The sequence below is a fragment of the Acomys minous genome, assembly GCF_964271855.1.
Source record: "Acomys minous genome assembly, chromosome: 15".
NCBI lineage: Eukaryota > Metazoa > Chordata > Mammalia > Rodentia > Muridae > Acomys > Acomys minous.
Window position 1 is genome coordinate 69,818,624 of NC_140497.1, and position 15,819 is coordinate 69,834,442.

At 42.0% G+C, this 15,819-nt stretch overlaps 1 pseudogene across 1 annotated transcript; it reads right to left on the minus strand.

The window, feature by feature from the left end:
* Window positions 1–1,546: 1,546 nt before the first annotated feature.
* On the minus strand, window positions 1,547–15,500 carry LOC311584104 (UDP-glucuronosyltransferase 2B31-like; annotated as a pseudogene). The gene is made up of 6 exons (XR_014783569.1): window positions 14,721–15,500; window positions 12,611–12,755; window positions 9,114–9,245; window positions 6,147–6,234; window positions 5,406–5,625; window positions 1,547–3,437 (listed from the first exon to the last, which is right to left on the minus strand). The product of XR_014783569.1 is annotated as a UDP-glucuronosyltransferase 2B31-like (transcript).
* Window positions 15,501–15,819: the final 319 nt, after the last annotated feature.

Below are 15,819 nucleotides of genomic sequence, written 5' to 3' on the forward strand. Positions count from 1 at the left end.
TATAGATAAGTATAAAGCATACCATGGTAGCGTTTAGTATAAGCTCTTCCCTGGGTGTTTACATTTCTTCTCTCATCTTTCTTTAACACGTGGACCCAGTTTCATGATAACATCTGTTTACCTCACTCATAAAGTTCATTGGCCATTCATTTATTCTTTGGCTTATCAGACCGATATTGAGTAGTTTGCATAAGGAAGTGTGCTTACTTTGCATATATGTTGCTAAATGAACAATTCTGTCTATTTCATATAGATTAACCTTCAGTCAAGTGGTGTCAGTTTAGTAGGGCCATGCAGAAGATACATTGACTAAATTCATGTAAAGTTTCTAATTGTACCTGTGTGAAAATTAGTATAAATTTCAAATAAGAGTGAATTGAATCCTGAGTTTTCCTTTTCTGTTTTCAAGGAAATTTGATGTTCTTATGGTATATTCTGAGATGTCCAGACTATCTGGAAACAGATCTCAAGAAGTGAAACTTGGTGGCGGAATCACCTCCGTGCTTCTTGTTTCCCCGTTTCATTTTTAAGTGATCCTAGGACTTAACTTTCCTTTGGATCCACTTGAAGCAAGTTTCACATGATCCTGTACATACAGCTGAAATTTGAAAAATCTTTGAGTCTGAACTAGGAAGATGAACTTGACACTCAAGTAATGTATCTTGCGTCCTTTATTAATTTTATAATGGCACCTTACAATCACACTTAATTATTGGTGTTTCTGTGGGCGTATGCATGACATACACAGATGTAGAAGTCCTAGGGATTGAACTTAGGCTGTCATGCCTGGCAGCTGCTGTTTTAACATGGTGAGCCATCTCAAGATATTGACATTTCTTAAAAAGTTTTAGTAGTTCTTGGACTTGATTTTGAAGAGAGATGTGAGAGTCACTGACTTTAGAGCCGAGGGCACTGCAATTGTATCTTAGCTATGTGTACACTTGTGTTATGACACTTTCTATAGTGTGACTGACTGTAGGGTAGTTGTTCATCCTCTTGCAATCTGGCTTTTCTGTAATTTAGAATTAATTTAAATGTGCTAGGTAAAATGCCAAATAAGTATAACATGCTAAGGGATAGTGCTTTGGTTTTAGTAAGCACCCTATTTTTTAATTTCTGCTAGAATTTAAATGATAAAAGTATTGAGAGAGAAACTCATTAGGTTTTAGAGTATGCCTTTGCTATGCATATTTTCACTTTAACACTAAGGCTATTTTGGAAAGGAAAAGTAAAACCTACACAGTTCCGGAACCACGTAGCTAACACATGCTTACTATTTTCAGAATGATATAGTCACTAAGAGTGGATTGTTTTATTTTTATTTAAATTTTTCTTTTGAGACAGGGTTCCTCTGTATAATTTTGGCTCTCCTAAAACACAATCCATAGGCCAGACTCACAGAGACCTGCTTGCCTCTGCCACTGGAGTGTTGGGATTAAAGGCATGGCTCACTACCACACAGCTCTAAGTGTAGATTTTTAAAGGACTACATTAACCTGTGAATTGAAGTTAAGCCTGGTAAATTATGGCAGTGTAACACATAAAGTACAGGAGTTCTTTAAAGATGTGTTTATTTTTGTTTTATGTACATTAGTGTTTTGCCTGCATGTATGTCTGTACACCATGTGCATGCAGTTCCTGAAGGAACCAGGAGAGGGCTTCAGAGACTCTGGAATTACAGATGGTGATGAGCCTCCTGTGGGTGCGGGGTATAATATGCAAATCCTCTACAAGAGCAAAAAGTCCCTTTTTTCCCCCATAACCATTACGACTTACTAAAGAAACAACAAGGACTCTGAGACCCTGGTTCATCATTATTACACGTTTAACATGAGCCCAGCACTAGATGCCCTTCAGGCATCTCTGAATGTAACTTACTGCCTCAATCAACAGTAATCCGCATTTCACTTTGATCATGAAATGAAAACACAGGAAGGTGTTTGTCCCAAGCCACAATATTCCTGTGGAGAGCTTGACTCTTGGCCTGGGTGGGGGGCAGTGGGAGGGCAGAGAATGCCTTTCCCCTCTGCCACAACATCTGAACACACATATGTCCAGCAGTGGCTTCACTATAGACATACAGACCACATGCTATTACCCTCACTCTAGCTATGACCATCATGGAGCATACAGTGGTCTCTCAGGACCTTCCAGAAACCCATATGGCAAGATGAGAGAGGGAGGAAGAGTTAATGCCTGAATATGCCACCATAGTTCCCCCTTGACAGGAACCAAGTCCTCTTTCTTCAGCCTCAGCCAATCCTACTGCATTAGAAATGTTGCAGTCCCTTGGGCTCATGGGAGTTAGCATATCAATGAAGTCTGGGAAAACGGTCCTCCCCAAAGAAGAGTCTCTCTCTCTCTCTCTCTCACACACACACACACACACACACACACACACACACACACACACACACACACACACACACACACACACGCACACACTTATATAACAGAGAAACAGAGGCCATAAATTGGAATGAGAGTGAGGTTGGGTACTTGACAAAGGTTGGAGTGAAGAAGGAAAAAGGAGAAATGATGAATTTTAATTAAAAAATTATAACACACCCACAAACACATATATGTTAGAGGGAAGGAGTTGATACATGTAGGACTTAGAAAATAACCCTTCAGTATTTATTATCCAATGAGGGCTAGCCTGCACTGGTATTAAATCATTATGTGGTCAGTTCTAATAGGCATCAAAACCTACGTTGCTGTTAACCACTGAACCATTTCTCTAACATCACAGAAGTAATTGTTGTTTGTTTGTTTTTTCAAGACGGTGTTTCTCTGTGTCACCCTGGCTGTCCTGGCCTCACTTTTTAAACCGGGCTGGCCTTGAACTCACAGAGATCCACTTGCCTCTGTCTCCCTGAGTGCTGGGACTATGGGTATGAGCCACTGCCTCTGGGGGCAAAGAAGAATTTTTAAAAGAACCACTAATATAGTCTGATCTTTAGTGCTTTCTAGGTTTTTGAACTGTGGCCAAAAATATTTCTAACTTATCATTGAGTATTACAATTCTGAAAGTGATACTGTGGTTTAGTGAGGCAAGGAGAGGAAAGGTTGTCACAGGATAAAGGGTCCTGCCATCCTGGCCTCCCGTGAAGCAATGGCCTAGAGGTGGTCCATCTGTTATTCCTCTCCAGTGCAGCTACTGCCTTTTCTTCTTCCTTCCAGCTTTGGTAACCTTCTGGCAACCAAAGAGGCAGCACTTTGTGATGAGGAACAGTACAGTCACCACGCAGGCCAGCAGGAACCCGATCACATCCAGAGAGTGATACTGGACCCAGCTGAGGTTATGGGCTGCCACACGAAGGTGCTTGGCTCCTTTGTGGCGCATGACAAACTCTATCCAGAAGACGGCTCGGTCCAGGGGCTTCACGGGCTGTTCATGGTGAATTCTGGATAGCCGCATGGCATTTTCCTTGTAGCTAAAGACACCAACATTGAGAACTAGTTAGTTTACTTTATGCATCAAGCCTATGGATGATTCAAGGAAAACGTCATGAGCCTCAATAGATTGAGTAGGAGAACGGCAGGTGTTTCTACTGGAGCATGTTTGGAAGTTTGCCTGTAGGTTGGCATTATCTGAGAGGCATTCTGACCAAAAGTGGAATGAAAAATTATCTGGGGAAGTAAATCTTTCCAGCAGAGCAAACCGATATAAGCTGCTCCAAGCTCTGCAAGGGAGGTGGTTCAATGTAAAGTGAAGATGGTCACATTGATTCCCTTGAGAAGATATGCTGTCAACATCCGTTTAAATCTCAATAAAAACAGTATTGATAGTTAAAAATGGGTAACTATAAGAAAGGGACATATTTTCCAAAGATGACATAAGGTTGAGATGTAGGTCACTGATAATCCAGCTAGGATGCTCAATGGCCTGAAATCAACCCATAATGCTAAGCACAGTAATGATAAGGATGCAGAGGAAGCAGAATTTTCAACTTTAAAAAATGTATCTATTCTATTGTGTTTGTTTGTGGCACAGGGGAAGTGTCATGCCCCATGTATCATGTGTGGAGGTCAGAGGAAAATGTGTGGATGTCAATTCTGTTTCACAATGCAGTTTCTGGGGATCAACTCAGGATTTCAGGCTATTCGGTTGCATCAGGGCATGGAATTGTTACTAACATAAATGAATGCAGGAGTGCAACTTAGTCAAGCCACTACCTAAAGAGTGTGGATTTACGGGACATATTATAATCAGAATGTCCCCAGAGTTTAGCTTTCCTACTATTAAGAATGTGCTTAAAGAAATAGTAAACATCATAATAGCAATGAAACCTTAATGTCCATGGTTTTTGGAGCTCTAGTCCTGATAGGTATGGAGAGGAACTGATGAGGTGACCATTGTTGGTATACACATTTGAAAAATGTGGTCTGAAAATTTAGTTGAATATTATTCAACCATTATGAAGAATGCAATCTTGTTTTTCCAACAACAAGGGTAAAACTGGTGGGTATGCTACTAAATCGTATAAACCAGGGCCTAAAGGCAAACACTGTCCATTCTCACTACTGTGGGGACCTAGGAGAGGTGATTTCATAGAAGTATAGGTAGACCACTGGTAACTGGCATGTAGGAAGGGAGACAGTGTGTGGGGACAGAGGGGTCAGCTAATATATACATGCTGACCCGGGATAGCAGGATAGTAGGGTACTGAGAGTCAGTGACTGAATTAGAATTTCGTGTCTTATTGTAACTTATGGAACATGGTGGGTTTTTTTTTCCAGCATTGATATTAATGAAATTACAAATGTCTAAGGAGTTGGAAATGTTAAATGTTCATATTTGGTAATTACATATTTTATATATCCATATATATACATTTATGCATAATTATTATTTTTTTTTTTGGTTTTTCGAGACAGGGTTTCTCTGTGTAGCCTTGGCCATCCTGGACTCACTTTGTAGACCAGGCTGGCCTCGAACTCACAGCGATCCACCTGCCTCTGCCTCCTGAGTGCTGGGATTAAAGGCGTGTGCCACCACGCCCGGCTATGCATAATTATTTAATTTGGGCAATGAGTGAGGATTACAGAAACAAAGTATAAGAGTTTCAGATATTTTAGTCATTGAATTGAAACAATTAACTTATTTTTAGCTTGATTGTGCTGTGATTTAATTTGATCTTATTTGTAGAAATTGTGTACTTTCATTTAACAAGAGAAAATGGTTTCCATCATCAAATATCCTAAATAAACTTCGTCTACAGTGAGTCTATAAGGTGGTTACACTCTTAGCTGACATTTAAAGCATACTCCACAGTGTTTAAATAAGTTTTATGTTTATTGCTGTTGCTTTCACAATTAGGCTAAAGATCAGATGAATGCTACTGTTGCCTTAGATAGGACCTATCTTGACTAGTAACCATGGGAAGAAACTGTGTACTCACGAAGGGTCATTGGTGACAGTCTTCAGCGCAATGAACAAGTCTGTACTGGACATTGTGAGAAAGTCCAGTCTAACAGCTGCTCCTTTGGTCTTCATACGAACAATATTATCATACTGGTCCCCAAACAGAGGAATGCCAACCACAGGGATCCCATGGTAGATTGCCTCATAGATGCCATTGGTGCCACCATGAGTTATAAAAGCTCTGGTTTTTGGATGACCTAGGAAAGCAGGAAATTAAGACAATGTATTAATCATAAGTCTCATACAGGCACAATACAGTGAACTGTTCTCTAGATAACGTTATATGTCCGTGACACTGCATTTCTCCTCTCAAGTCTTAGAGCAAGGAGCACTGCAAGCACACAGAGCATTAAGAGAAGACCACATAGAGGAGGTGGAGTGTGGCAGTAGAAGGATTGTGTGCAATGGAAAAAGTGGGCAGGGCTTCTCCCAAGTGGAGCAATCATCATGGGCAAGCACAGACTGTGGTTCAGGTGCATATGCTCTAAAGGAACAGTGAGGTCATCACTGCTGCCCTGCTTGTGATAGGTTGGCTCCAAACAGCAGAGATTAAACATGGATTCTGGCCATCTGGAATGAAAATGTACAGAATAGTCCCACCAGTTCCTTATCCATGTTCCTCAGGACTAGATCGCAGCCGTCATCTCTACCTTAGTGTTGACACTGACCTTCCTGGCAGCCATTCCTCATGCCACCTGTGTGTCCTGGTGCTGCTTACCTAGAAGGTCATTCTGGGGGATCCATTTGTACAGACGTGTGTTGGAGCCCAAGATGTCTGGCTTCTTGCCTTCAAATCTCCAAAGAACCTGTGGAGATAAAGCTATCCTCTCATTCCTTTGGTCAAACATCAAGACAGTCACACTAGAGTTCTGTAGAGATTAAGAAATAATCCCTCAATTTATAATGGATAAAGAAACTGTGGTACATTTACACAATGCAATACTATCCATTTATCAAAAACAAGGACATCATGAAATATGCAGGCAAATGGGTGGAGCTGGAAAAGATCATCCTGAGTGATGTAACCATACCCAGAAGGATGTACATGGTAAATATTCACTTATCAGGGCATGTTAGCCATATAATACAGGATAACCATATTACAATCCATGTAATTTAATTTAAAAAGACGTAAAGAAGCTAAGTAACAAGGAGGAGTCTAGGGAGGTAGCTTAATTCTCCTTCAGAAGGGCAACTAGAGTAGGGAGTGACACAGCTGAAGAGAGGAAACATGAGGAGAACCTACTGCAGGTATCCAATGAAACTCTCCACACAGAAAAGGATCAAAGCAGATGCTGAGTTTCACAGCTAAACTTTTGGCAGAGCACAGTGAGTCCTATGGATGAGTTGGGGGATAGAAGGTCCTGGAGGGCACAGGAGCTCTATAAGAAAACCAACAGAGTCAACAAATCTGGGCCCATGGGGGCTGGAGGAGACTGATGCACCAAACAAGGATTATGCATGGAGAGGTCCTAGACCCTTCACTCAGATGTAGTCCATATGCAGCTCGGACTTTATATGGGTCCACTTAAGGGGGTCAGGGGCTGTCCCTGCCATAGACTCTGTTGCCTGCACTTTCATCACTTCCTCTTGGTGAGGTGCCTTACCACAGCGCAGAGGAAGAGGACACAGGCAGTCCTGATGAGACTTGATGGGCTGGAGTCAGTTGGTAGAGGAGAAGAGCTCCCTCTGACTGAGGGCTAGGGGAAAGGAACAGGGGTGGAGGAGCGGGGGAGGGTGGGATTGGATGGGAGGAGATGAGAAAGGGAGCTACCTTTGGGATGTAAAGTGAATAATCGTTTTTATAGTTTATTTATTAGAATTTATTCAGATTACATCCAGATTGCTATCCTCTCACTTTTATCTTCCCTTTCCCCCTTCCTCTTTCACTCTTATCCCTTCCTCTAGACCTCTGACAGAAGAGGACCTCCTCCCCAACCTCATGACCGCAGCCTATCAGGTCTCATCCAGATAGCCTGCTAAATTAAATCTGAAATAAAAAGAAAGGAAGGATGAAGACATCGTCCTCCTGTCTAATAGGCAGGCAAGAGGAGAGATGATGGGAACCGGGAAGGATGTCTGCAGTAAGGATGCCAACACTGCTCACACTTACACATTGATCCTTGTTCTTACCCATGTTCCCACCTGCCACATTTAATCAACAGCAACTCAGGCCACGTTAGATCCAGCAACGCCAAGCAGAAGAGTTCAGAAATGTGTGATTACAATTCAAGTTGAACACGCCCACAGAGTTACTAATGTGTACCTTGATTTTGTTTTTTCCTATATACTTATAGCAATGTTTAATTTCCAAATTCTGTATACCAATGGTATTTGAGGTAGTTCACTTATAATCATGTTTACCATAAGATATTTTGTTGGTTTAGTCCCTTTTAGTGTGACATTGTCTAAGCTCATGGTCCCTTCAAGAGCAATTCCCCAAGATACTCCCCATTTCTACATTAGTGGGCTCAGTCCTGCAGGTGGATTTGGGGCTGAGGGGACCTGCTCTACAAAGGTTTTAGACTAGCAGAGGAAATATACTTGCATAAACCCATTTTCAATATAGACAATCACATTAGGCCAATATTACAAGTGAACATGATATTACGATACAAACTCCATTTAAAAACTTACATATTCTTTCTTGTTTCTATTTTTTTGACTTGTATTGAAAAGAGATATTTCATGCCATATATTCTGTGTGTCGTTACCTCTCCAGACCTTGATCCTCTCTCCTCCTTCCAAACCCACATCCTTCCTTTCTCTCTCTCTCCTTAGACCACAAACAAGCATCCAAATAATAGTTATAAAGTAATATAAGATAAAATAGAAACAAATAATCCAGGTAAGCACAAATACCATTTTTAAACAAGTAATTATTTTTATTTTTCTGTGTGTGGTGTGCTTGTGTGTGTGTGTGTGTGTGTGTGTGTGCCTGTGTATGTGAGTATGTGTATGTGTGTGTTTGAATATGTGGGTGTATATGCACATGTGTGTATTTGTTTGTATATGTGGAATGATGGTATGTGTACGTGTGCATCTGTGTGTGTATCTATGTGAGTATATGTATATATGAGTATGTGTGTGTGGTGTATGAGTGTGTGTGTATATGTGTGCATGTGCGTATATGTGTGTGTGTTGTGTATGTGTGTGTATGTACGTATGTATGGGAAGAGTTGGTCTAATCTGATGCCAGGAGTACTTTGGATCCCATGTCATGAAGTCACAGGCAATTCATGAGCTGCCAGCCTCAGGGACTCAGAACTAAGTTCATGTCTTCTGGGTGAAGAACACATGTCTACAAGACAAGCCACCTCTGCCAACTGCCAATTATGAGTGCTTGTTTATTGTTACTGGGCCAATGTAATTACTGGTTACAATTTAATAGTAATCCGATTACACTGTTGTGAGTCCAGAGTCCTCAGTTATCCTCCAAAGAAATAGACAGAGGGACATTGCAGATTTTTGGATCTGCCTATAATACCTCCCCAATAGGAAGTTCACACTTGCTATGTGTTTTCTTTCTGAACACAATGTTAAAAATCAAGTTGTTAATAAAAAACCTCATCTACTAGTTGACATCTGTCCCTGGTAGCTTTGTGTCACCAAACTTCTACAATGAGACCTAGAGCAGCGTGTGACCATCTCTGTGAGGACGCATCAGCAGGACACTGTATCTCACCTTCTGTGGGATCTGGGCCAGGCCTGCTGCAATCACATTGGCCCTTTCTTCTGTTAGGTTACCCACCATGGAGCCCAGGGAAAACACCACAACACCATGTTCTCCGGAAGACTGGACGAAGTCTTCTATTTCCTGTTAGTGAAGTATCAGAGCATCACAAAGAGCAGCAGCAGTAAACATTCTGCATATGAACTGATGCCAACATCCAGGTGAAGGAACTGAGCACTGCTGTAAATGAGCAGAACAGTGGGTGTGTTGAGACTGTTCACACCCACATATAGGATGGACAGTTGGAACCTGTTGTACATGGCTTACAGATCTCAAGTCATACAAACAGCCCCATGTTGTTTTCATCTTGAAACCAAGATGTGTGGAAATTAAATCCAAATTTCTCCTTCTCCTTCCCCAGTCCTTTAGGTACCTTTCTGTTTCTATTATTTTGACCACTCTAGGTAGTTTACATAAAATATTCTTCTTATTTTACTTCTTGCTTGTTTGCTGGCTCAGTTTCCCTAGTGTACTGCTTTAGAGGGCATTCCCTGCATGTCTATCACGTAGGGTTTCAGTTTTAGGGACAATTCCTCAAATTTGCACACAATATATTTTTCTCTATAATTCTATTGACATATATGTTACAGCCCCTTTTCTTAGTTACTGTTCTGCATGGGAGAAGACAACATAATTAAGGTAACCTGTAAATCAACATATGTAATTTGGGATTGATTACCGTTTTTGGGGGGTAGTTTACTAACATATTTTTGGGTAGCAGTGTGGCAGGCAGGCAGCATGGTACTGGATTAGGATCCCAGGGCTCAAGCTAATACATACAGTTTCTTAAGGGATGCAATGGTCCTAACGTTAACCTACATTGTCATCAGTTGCAACTCAATGGAACTCTTATTTTTAGAAATAAATAGACTGCTGTTTAATAAAATTTAAATCCTTAACTGCGTGGCTCAGAAGCCTCAGTTCTTGTGACAGACTGTTACTTTTCTACCTTCATTTTTTATCTTAATGCAAAGACACAGAAATAGCACTTTAGGACCCTGCGTAAAAAGTTTTATTTTAAGTGGTCCCTGGGTATGTCCTCATTCATAGCACACTGTCAGGCACTGCCACGAATTTGTCACTGCCCAATCTCACTGTCTTATCTGTTGTCAAGGAGCTGAAGGAAAGGTGAGGGGAAACTCATTACTACTGAAAAAGACAGCACAAGGAAGCCCTAATTCTGTTTTCAACATAAGTTAACAATATCCCTAAGTCCATTATCTCTTCTCTCTTACACCTACTAGCTTGTTCAAATCTCTCATATTTTTTCTCTTCAGGAGCCGCACAGAGAGATCATCAAGGTTGGTGGATCTGCATTCAAGGGGTCCCACACAAAAGGAAGCACCAACTAAGCACAATGCATACAAAGAACCTAGACCCCCTTTTCAGACATAGCCAATGACAGCTCACTCTTCACAGTGGGGAGGAAGGAGGGAGCAGGGACTGCCTCTGGCATGAACTCTGGTGCCTGCAGTTGAATCACTTCCCCTCAGCTGGGTGGCCCCATGGGCACATAGAGAAAGGGGATGCAAGCTATCAGCATGAGACCTGATAGGCTGTGGTCAGCTGGTAGGGGAAAAATGACCCCCACACCCCAGAAGCCTAGGGGAGGAGAAAAAGGCAGGAGAGAAAGGATGGTTGGGGGAACAGGGAGATAAAAGTGAGGGGATAACAATGGGCATGTAATATTGATAAATTATATTAAAATGATTAATTACCAAAAGTATCTTGCTTTCTTTCTTCCTCTCTCTCCCTATCTCTCTGCCTCGCTCTCTCTCTTTGGGGTACCCCCGCTCCTCCTTTCCTTTTTTCCCCATGCTCATTTAATAAACTCCTTATCTAATACAGAAAACTCTTACTTTGGCAGAGATCTAAGCAGAGAATAGTACTACGTATCTATCCTCATTTTACCAACTTCAATAACTCATTCATTTAATAACTCAGCCATAGAATTCTGTATGTTGTGTGCCAGTCACTAGAGCGTGGGAAACCTATCAGTAGTCATAGCCTTAAAGGAATTGACTCATAATCCTTTAGAAGCCATCACTGTAAGTTGGATGGGTCCTTGAGCCCCCACCCACTCCACGCAAGCATGCTGGCTAACACAGTCTCGTGCAGCTCTTCTGAAGGCAGCCACAGGCGCTGATGGAGTTCACTAGTGCTGGGGCCCTGTCATGTCCAGAGAGCAATGCTTCCTCTGATCTTCCCCATCCTATTCCCCTTAAAGTGTGTCTACTTCCTCCTACACCTTGTCTCTGACCCTTGGGGGAGACATTGATATCGATATCAAAGTAGAGGACTTGACAGTCTCTTATTCTCAGTCCTTGACGGACTGAGTTTCTGCGCTGTCTACTGCACATTACATCAAAACCTTCTCAGAGGAGGCGTGAGAAGCGAGCTGATGTACGTAGGGAGATATTAACTAAGAAGGCACCCTGCTAGTGCCCCCATTAAACAAAGTAATAGGAGCTGGTTCATTACTGAGGCCCTCAGGCTCGCCAAGCACATGTTCATGTCCAGATATATAACACCGGACATGGCTTTCCTCCTGTGTGGAGGCCTTAAATTTCAGCCCCTATCAGTTGGTTCCCCATGACACTCACACTGCCGTTGTACTCATGGACAAATCTTGCCACGCCAGTCCTTGTAGCTCACTGGGTTGATATCAGGGGAAGGAAGTTGATGAAGTTTTTCACCGCAGCCTACGCAGCACATTCCATTGCTACGAGAATTAGAAGCAGAGGGGCTGACCTAGTCAGTGCCACCTGATGTCTTTCTTTTTTATGATCAAAATGTGTCATGTCCTTGGCATCAGAGTCCTACTATGAAAGCATAGTGGGTAGTAGGGGCAATGAAAACACCCACCATTGTTTTAATAGTCTGGACCCTTCTGGCCATCACCACCAGGGGCTGCATTCTGTACCTTGAATTAAGTTCCTTTCTTTTCTGAGAGAGTCTAATCCCTTATATAGGATAAGCAAACTGTGTCCCTTAACTTGCTCCATACTTCCTCTTTACTTTTACTGCCAGGCAACTTGCCATTTCCTCCTTGTTAACAGTGCCATGGTCCTGTTATTCCCCCACAGTGAGTCGTTAAGAGTAGAACTGCTGGTGATTCTGGGTGAGCCTGTGCACCCTTTGTGTCTCTGGACACTCAACACTTCCTGTGGGATGTACCTGCCACACTATCTGTATTCTGGTGTGAATCACTAAAGATTTCTCCATGTTGTGTTGTAGTCTAACTATGCCAGTCCTTAGCCCCACAGGTTTGCATAAAGGAAATGGAGACTTTTGTGATGGAATAGATTCAGGAGTTTCCACTGGCTGGTCGCTATACTTGTCTCCTTTGCCTCTCTGAGTTGGACACAAACATCCTGAAAGAATAAAAGATGATCAGTCTTGCTGGATATTCAAGGCAAACAGAAGGAAGCAAACAAGAATATATTTACCCTAGGCAGGGGCTTGGCAGGTCTGCAGTGGAGTCCACCAACAAAATCAAAATTTGGTAAGAGAGGATGAGGAAATTCCAAATCCCAATAGGTTCGAATGAGCCATATATCTGCCTTCCCCATAGTCTCTGCGAGTGTCATGGGTCTTCCTAGGAAGAATCAGAAGAGTGAAGGTATAAGATGTGACACAGTGTCAGGTGAAGGTGAGTATGCCAGGTAACCTTCTGGAAGCACTCTTGATAATACAGAAAAAGATGTTGACATGTGTAAATGTGGGATATGAAAAACAGTATGTGTGTGTGTGTGTGTGGTTGTCTTGTGTACATGCACACGTAGTGTTTGATATGATTTTGTGACATATATGTTGCTCATACTTAGGCTTAGAAATATATAAAATCACTGTGTGGGTGGCTTTGAGAAGACACCATATCTGTAACTCACTCTGGCTTGGTAATTATGTGTGTGACATTGAAATACAATTAAATGCCATTATCTATGAACAGTGCCCCTCACTGTAAGGAAACCACCTTTCCCTGGAACTCTCCATCTCCTTTGCAATATTCAGCAGCTTGAAACTTGATGTGTATTCCTCTACGTGAAGTGGGAATTTGTGTGCTGTCTTCTTTTGTTTGGAGATAGTGGGCTGGAGCCCAGGCTGGTCCCTAAGTTACTATGTAGCCAAATTGACTTTGAACTTTCGATTATCTTCCTCCTCATCTCAACTGCAGGGATTACAGGTGTGTGCAGCCGTGCCCAGTGTAAAGATCAACATTTTAGTTTGAGACAGGGTTTTACTATAAAACCCAGGCTGACCTGGAAGATAATTTGTGAGGATACCTGAGCTCTTTGTCCTGGTACTGCTCATAAACTATGACAGACTGTACAGTAATTAGGTGTGTCTAAGTTTGTTTCCAGATAATAAAGGATGAAAAGTCTATACATTTTTTTCTTTAAAAAGAGACACTGTTTAAAACTCTGTGACTAAAATTCCCATGCAGATACTTCAGCATTGTTTAATTTTAAAAGGCACTCATTCAAGTGTGTGTTTGTGTGTGTGTGTGTGTGTGTGTGTGTGTGTGTGTGTGTGTGTGTGTTTGTGTAGAGGGCATAGGTCAGAGGACAGTTTGTAGGAAGGCATTTTGTCCTACCACTCCTTAGGTCCTCTGAATGGAGGAAAGGTGTTCAGTTTCTTGGCTGCATGTAGCTTTATCTGAAGCCATTCTCTGGAACCATTAGAAGTTTAAAGAAGAGTTTTAAACACTCAGTGAGGGAATATTGGTTTTCTAAAATTTTGCATTCACAAACTTGGGTTGTGTAGGATAGAGGGAATGAACTCACAACTATGAACAAATTCATTATAAAAAGACAGAAAATATTTCAAATTTAAATAAAACAATGAGCGGAAACTGGTATTTTCAACAGGCCTGATATGTAGTTGGGCTTGCAATCTGTGTTACTCCTCAGTCCTCAGTTTGCATGTCTGTCAGCAAAGAAGACATTCTGTAAGTTTAAAACAAGCATTGTGGTGTCATCTGGACAGGTCAACGGGGTGAAGCCCTGGCTTTGCAATGGTGCAAACATACTTCCATTCTCAGCATATGTGTAAGAAGGCAAAGAAAGAAGAGGCTCCACACTTTGTCCTCTGACTTCCAGGGTTGTGCAGTGACACAGCCTTCCAATCAATATACTAATTGATAATGACAATAGCAGCAGCAGCAGCAACAGCAGCAGTAGCAACAGCAGCAGCAGCAGCAGCAGCAGCAGCAGCAGCAGCAGCAGCAGCAACAGCAACAACAATGATAAAAACCACCCAGAAAAAGTGTTTTAAAGAAGTGAAATAAAATAGGTAGTAAATGGCTATGTTCTTGCGTAGAGAAACCCACATATATTTCTAGGTGAACATGTGCCTTTGTGAAGTGTCCTGTGAAAGTCAGAGACAAGTCTTTCAAATTTGCCATTGGAACAGAGACTCTTTTACAATACTTTGCATTTGACAGGTAATGTCACAGGTTTCTCACCATTTTACTTATGAGTGGGCTACCCTGTTCTTTCAAGGTCACCTTCAATGACACAGCCAATTGAGAGTGCTGTAGTTAAAGGGACACAGCACTTAACTAAGACTTCACTGTAAAGCTCATTCCACTTCTTCTCATTAAATGTCTGGAACCAAAAGTCAAAAGAAAGCATGTAGATGACACTGTGCACTCTCTCTATGAATGTCATTCTGTCACTCAGTCCTGACATAGCAGCAGGCACATAGGACGGAGGCAGCGGGAGTCCTCCACTGTACTTTTCATAAGTATTGCCAGGAAAGAAGCGGAGACTGTAAACCAAGGGTATCTGGAGAATCTCAGCCAGCAAGTCACCACAGGGGACGAAGGGGTCTGCTACCATGACATCAAAGCTTGATTTCTGTAGTTTTATCATGAGGTCCTTGTTAAAAACCACATCTCTGCAGAGGCTCTCACAATAATCTGATTGTCTCAAATACAGTTCTTGCAACATTAAAAAGTATGCCCAAAACGATTGCTTTGGCAGCTCATAAATGAGCTTGCTGAAGCCTTCCACAAAATGTTCCTTAACCTTATCCATGGAATAGGATGAAGGATATGTCTCAAACTCAATAGCAGATGTGTTGTAACCTCATAAGAAAAGAAAACTGATGGTCTCAGAACAGTCACCTCATGTCCCTTCTTCACAAGCTCATCTAGGATTGCCCTTAAGTTGAGCCAATGGCTGAACTCCATTGGCCACACCAGCACCTTCCCACTGTTGGCAGCTCCAAAGAAGCCACTCAGCTGTAGCAGGAGCAGGGCTGCTGTCATTTTCACAGACATCTTGGTTACATTCAGAGCTTCCTTTCAAATGCCAGGTCACTCAGTTCTTGCAGCTAGAGAGAGAGAGAGAGAGTAATACTCAGTTTGTTAATGTATAACTTGTGCCCTTGAAAGCAAATACACATAGGATAGTCACAGCCTCTGAATGGCAAGTGCCAAAACCAAGAGGCAGATGTGGTGGTCGGAAGTGATTCCAGATTCTGTGTCCTTGAATATATTAGGTACTTGGAGAACCCTGGAGAATAAGTGCTCTCTCACTCTCTCTCCTAATGTGGCTTCCCTGATAAAGAACCTCAAGTAAGGACATAAGCGTCTCATTACATTTTCCTTTTAGTTTTCAGTTCAGTGTACTTTCCTGTGAGTGCTGGAGAC